Source organism: Chanos chanos, chromosome 10 (assembly GCF_902362185.1).
Source record: "Chanos chanos chromosome 10, fChaCha1.1, whole genome shotgun sequence".
NCBI classification, from domain to species: domain Eukaryota; kingdom Metazoa; phylum Chordata; class Actinopteri; order Gonorynchiformes; family Chanidae; genus Chanos; species Chanos chanos.
The window spans coordinates 18,636,843-18,643,340 of NC_044504.1; positions in this window are offsets into that span (position 1 = coordinate 18,636,843).

Genomic DNA, 6,498 nt, shown 5'->3' on the forward strand with positions numbered 1-6,498 from the left:
CTGATCTCTGGTTGTTTTGAACATGGCAATATTCCCTCCATATTGACGAGAGAGAGAGAGAGAGAGAGAGAGAGAGAGAGAGAGAGAGAGAGAGAGAGGCTTCTGAAATAAATGACAACACGATGCTTCAAGATGATATGTCACAGAACATTGCCAAACTCATGAGTGGCTTCATTTCAGTAAGAGGAAAATAAACCAGGATGAGAAAATGGTCAAAATTAAAATAATATTGAGAAGAGAGATGAAGGGAAAGAGCAGAAAGAGATTTTAGAAAGAGACAAATGGGGACATCTTTGTGTAAAAACATGTATTAAACATGTTATTGTATCAAATTTATAAAAAATATATTAAAATAATTTTCATTGTGTTATTGTAGGTCTATTGTATTGTGGTATGAACATGTGTTATTCATGATCAGATTATTTTACATTATTATATTAATTAATAAATGCAATAAATCTAACATAAAACTCAGTACCCCTGGGGTTACATTAATTTGTGTATTATTGTTTTAATATTTGTAATGTAATGTGTTGGTCTGTATAATCATCAGGACAGAAGAGATAGGCTTCTTTCAATGAGTGATCTTTAGAGAAGAGCAGCAAGCGTTTCTGACCACAGACTCCCAGTAGATCCAGCAAGACCAGTCAGGTGTAAAAGCAGTTCAGCAGGGCCATTACCCCTCAGTCCACAGGAGCAGATCGCTCAGGGAGAGTGTGAGAGCGAGGGAAAGAAAGAAACTGGTCCTAGCAGCTTAGCTTTAGAGTGCCTCTCCACACCACTCAGAAACGGCACAGACACTGAATTCCCTCTCCAAGTGAACAAATCTGCCCACTGAAACCGATTACTGCCCTGCAGGAGGGTTTAAGTAGAGAGGAGAGAGTACTTTTTCTAAACACTGAGATACTGCCAACAGGGACAGCTTACACAACTTTATCTCCATTTCAACTGATTTAAATATATTGGCTGTTTTTGACATTGTAGAACTACTTGATGTATGTACGTTACTTTATTTTTTTGTCACTAGGAAACAAAATGGTTTCAAGGTCTCATCTTTTATCAAGCCCCTGTTGATGTGAGCTCATCTAAAACATTCAGAAATATGGTATATGTTGTTCTGATTATCAACTAAAGTGATGTTACAACCGAACTGTAATCATTTGAGGTGAAGGACTGCAGGGTCTGGCACTAACTCCTATCTAATTCATCTCACTTCAGGCTCCAGTCCCCTCTTGTTACGGCTGTCTCTTTGGAACCACCTCTGGGATTCAACCCTCTTTAGCTCTGTGGTCTCTATGCCCATCGCCACAATTTCTCCCTCAACAGGCACATTAACCTGAGAGACAGCACTGGCAAGGTCAAAGCTGGCCCAATACTGATGGAACGGACAGAACCAAGGACCCATCAGCAGAGCAGGACAAAAATAAGGCTCTGTGTGTGTCTGTGTGTGTGTGGTGGAATAGCTTGACTTTCTCCATTATTGCCATTTTCTGAAGGTGCTCTTTCAGTAATTAGAAGCAATAAGCCTCTATGCTGCCAAGCAAACTGGGTCAATTTATGTGACTAACACGAGGAAACGCTGGGTCAAAACTGCTGAGATTCCCAGTGAATTATGAAATAATAAATATGACAGATGATATAATGAAAATATAGGTATTAAAATTTGTGGCTAGTTTAAGTAGACGGTATGGTTTTGATAGAGTGCACAATGTTAAAACTATGAAGAGATAAAAAGCAGAGGTCGGGTACGAGTGTCACGGCTGGCGGTGTGGTGCAGGACCCAAGTGCAAAGACACGATGATGTGGGTGAAAGAACGGAAGACTTTACTTAAAACGAAGATCCAAATACAGGTGTAAACTAATAACAAAAGCCATTAACAAAAAGGTGCAGCAAGACAGTGTGCACTAAAACACAAACAACGATAGACAAAGACAAGGCAAAACACTAGGACTTAAATAGAAGGAGAACAAAACAGGGCAACACAGGATTGGTAGAAATTAACAAGGTAATAATCAGACAAACGGGAACAGGTGAGGGGCGGAGACAGGCACAGAACAAGAGCACAAAGACATATCAAATTAAAAGTCCAAAATGGCGGTGCAGGTTGTGACAACGAGTCACAGCCTGGATAGGCAGTAAACCTTCATAAATGTTCGTGCCAGAGAGTGGGTTCAGATTTGATGCTGCCCATTTCCTCTTTTAAAAAGAACGCAGCAATTTTAGGGAGGAACCCATGAGTATCAGTAACTGTCAAAATCTGGTGATTATGAGTCAAACAATAAAGTACTCACCTAAAGTATTTATTTACTAAATGTGTTGCTATTCTGTCCCGTTTATGCACCTTACTTAATGTGTTTTCTCTAATTAGCATACTGACAAAGCTATGCTTTTTTTTTTCCTTATTGCAGCAACTACAGATAGGGTAAAACTGAATGAAGTAATAAAATGAGTCTCTCTCGCTCTCTCTCTCTCACTTTTTTCAACATTAATGCTTATTATAATGAAATAATAATTACAGTTATCAATAACAATGTCTGCATAAGAGTTGCAGTAGAAATAGCCATAAATGAGTGAGCCATAAATGAGTTCTAAACAGTCCTTAAATAGCCACAAAACTTGCATTTAAGCAAAAGGAGTCCATTAGCCTGAGATAAAAAAAAAAACATTTACAAATATACAAAATGCAATACCTCCAATTCCCAAAAAATCATAAAGACATTTTTACCAACCAACAATGCCATCAAGGCTTAAAATGTAACAAACAGATGAAGACAGAAGACAAAGAAACATATCCCTGCTCATTTCACTCATTAATAATAGCTTACATCATCAGAGAGGGACAAATATAGATTATATGAGCACAAAGAATACGTTGGACTCGCGTTAACGACCTTAAACACCAAACACGTTTTGAATCATTATTTCCACCTCTTCCTAAGTAACTGTGCCATTTTAGCAATTTGTCAAGGTTAAAAGTATAAAATTAATGTATGTAGGGTACACCTTCATGCATCGCTCAACTGGTCGATCTAGGCCATTTGTCTGTATAGCCATTGTACTGATTCACATGCAGTTCTGTTGGCTGCCACGGTCACTCAGCTGTCAAGTTTGAGTCCAGCACAGAACAAACTTGTCCCAGTAAAGCTGGTTGCACTCTTGACCCCAGATTTGCCCAACCAGCTATCCGCTCCCCAGCTGAGTCAAACACAGCCAAAGCCAATGCCAGTACTAACAGTACTGTTGCATTTTTGATAGTAGAGCACTACTACAGGGTCATTTTATCATTTTCTGTCATCAGTACATCCGTGTCAGAAGCCTTCTTTGTCGTATATAGCCTGTGCAGCTAGGCACTTCCTCAAGAGCTGCATGGCTATGTATAATGTTTCTTGGCACTTTGATTACACTGCTGCTGTTAAAACTCACGTACCTGCGCTATTCTGACAGTTTTTGGAGGAGATGCAATGCAGCTGTCATGAGATACGGTGTGAACCTCAAACATACTTCTTGGTTTCAGCTACGTGCTTTGTGGGCTGAACACCACCAATAACCTACAAAGCTGCGATACCGAGATGTCCAGCAGGGGGTGCAAATATTTATTTAAACAATAATGGGAACAGCACTTAGTCTTTGAAGTTCATTTTGAAAAGTGTAGACCCTACGACAAAGCATGCTACAGCACTACTTAGTGAATCAAGTTTAAAAGGTGCATGATTAAATGAAGCACTTTCCCAAGCAATCTAGATCGATTTAGTTTAATTGCATGAGTCAAAGAATGCTAGATGCTGGAGGCATAAGGGCAGTTTTTCATTTCAAATCACAATGACAAGACCATAACTGCAGGTTTCAGACCTTTAAAATTACAACATCATTCTCATGTTAAGCTTTGGGTTTCCAAACAATGTTTGAGATGTACATAATAGTACCATTAATCAGGACATTTTCATGCCGGTCTAGCTCAAACGAAACCAGAGCTAGTTTCATTTTCTTCTCCCAGACAAATTATTTCCTAAGACTGCGCTATGATTTCATAATTGGATTGAACTGGGGCCTTGTTCTGCTGAGTTCAGAGGTGGCTGCACCACCGCTGGTGTAAAAGAGCAGAGAACATGGTGGAGTACATCTGTCACATGGCTACCAGACTGTAATGAGCTCATTAAAGTCATGAAATCAGGCTATGAAGTATGACCAAGCTGAAATTGCAGGGCATCTCTCTCTCTCTCTCTCTCTCTCTCTCTCTCTCTCTCTCTCCCTCTTCCTCTCTCTCTCTATCTGTCTCTTTCTCTTTTCACTCTCTCCCCTTTCAATTTCTTGGCAAACTGTCAAATTGCTGAGACGTTCAAATATTGTCGTTTTAGTTCTGGATGACCGAGACAAAGGCTTAGGAAGATGTTTGCCTCTGAGCTGTTTTTAATGCGGAATGTGAAGCGGGGAAGGTATGCATAAACATTTGAGATGAGTCCTTGCGTTTTCCAGACATCAGTGCTGCTGCTAATCCTCTCCTCTGCAGAAATAAGAGGCTGAGTCCAGAATGTATGACTTTTCAGTCAGCACATCTGTGAATGAATGAGTGAATGGTGACATGCAGTACAGAAGCATGAGGTTATTTAAAGCAGGACGGTGCTGTCTGTATCTTAAAAGTGGCAAAATACTTTCTATCGACAGTCTTGTCCTGTAAAAAAAAGAAAGAGTGCCTCACTGATTTAAGTGTCAAGCATAATTAAACTTAAGCACTGTTCAGAATGTGTCTTTACATCCTAATTAAGTGAGCTGTAGTTGTTTTGTGTGAAGCAATACACTTCGAGACAAAAAAAAAAACCCTCTCCTAAATAGTTACCAGAATAGCAAAAGAGGGAGGGATCCAAGAGAGATGGGTCAACAGAGTTTGTGATCAATTCTATTGACCTTGGCAGTACATCTAATTAAACTGAAGAAATAACTGCATATGTGGCTCAACCAGAGCGTGACAGTAACTGACAGAAATCGTATTGGTGGGAAATGGAGCCTCTCAAATCACCTGGAAACAGCTTTATGCTGTGTGGCGCACATTCAAGTATCAATCCATTTTTGCCGATTCCTGATGTAAGAGTTGAGGCTGCAGTGTTTGAAAGTTAGGCTGTGGTCATAGACGCGCATTGTAATTCTCTGGCTATTGCAAAGCTTTCACGTCAAAGAGAGACAGAGAGTCACGTTAATCAGAGCCAATCAGAGAGTGCAATTATCACATACTCTACAGTCATTTGTTCCACTCTGCGAACATTGAGGACCCATTTGAGAAGAGCACAATGCCTGAATGAGATTTGTGAAAGTCTATTAATTCATATTCCATAAAACAGATTTACATTGATGATAATAAACTAATTAGTGTGAATACTTGAACTCTTGCCAATAAACTTTTTGTTTATCCATGATGCCACAAGAGATGCAAGACTAATCTGAAACTCACCCAAATTATCTATAAAAGCATTTGTGTGTTTCATCCCAAGGGTTTGATTCATGGAATACACAATGCATAGGGTCACAAGCTTTCTTTTATGTAATGTGTGCACATGTTTGTACTCTTTATGCCCAACACTTTAAAGTGTAGCAATGACTGTTAGCAATGGTGTTTTATTTCAAGCCTGACAGAATTGATTGTTGGATTACAAACTGGATTAATACACTTTAATCCCTTATCTCATAGTACATAAGCACACCAAGCATCAGCGATACTGATCTTTGGGTTTGAAGAAAAAAAAAACATGTCAAAGCATTCCCTGTAGATCTGTCATGGTTGGCGCTGAGAATTATATTATGGCGGTGAACCTGTCAAATGAAAAAAATGTTGGTTTTTAATAGAAGAGATAGCACCTTCATACCAACACATGGGACCAATTCCGCAGACACTGAAAATGTTATAAAAGGCAATGAAATTAATGCACTATGATGGTTGAACAGAAGGGGGACCTTATTCAAGGCTATGAAAACAAACTGGTACCACAGAGAAGTGTTTCAGTGGCAGGGGAGACCTGGACTGAGGGGAAAGTGTGTTTGTTTGGCAAATGGAGGGTAATTAGTGACTGATAAAGGGTTTCAAATGAAGGGTGTAATTGCTTCACTCTTTCCTGAAGTGTCAGAGGCATAAGTGCAGTGTTTAAACTGTGAAATTAACCATAAGAAAGATGAATGGCATCTCCTTTGGCAAACTGTATTAAGAGGGAAGAGGGTGAATAGGAAAGTCATGGGAGAGGGGAAGGCACTTGCTGTTTCCTGCTACCAGCTCCAGATCTCCATTATAATAGTAACCCTATATTTCAGCTGTGCATTACCCAGTTATTTTCATCTCTCAGTAACTCTGAAGGCAATCAGAGCAAGAGTGGTCTAATGCACCGTGTTCAGAGTGCCACTATTATTAAGCAGTGTGTGTGTCTGTGTGTGTGTGTGTGTCTGTGTGTATGTGTGTGTGTCTGTGTGTGTGTGCTGAAACATCTCCTGAAAATGCATAAAAACTTCCTTTAGTG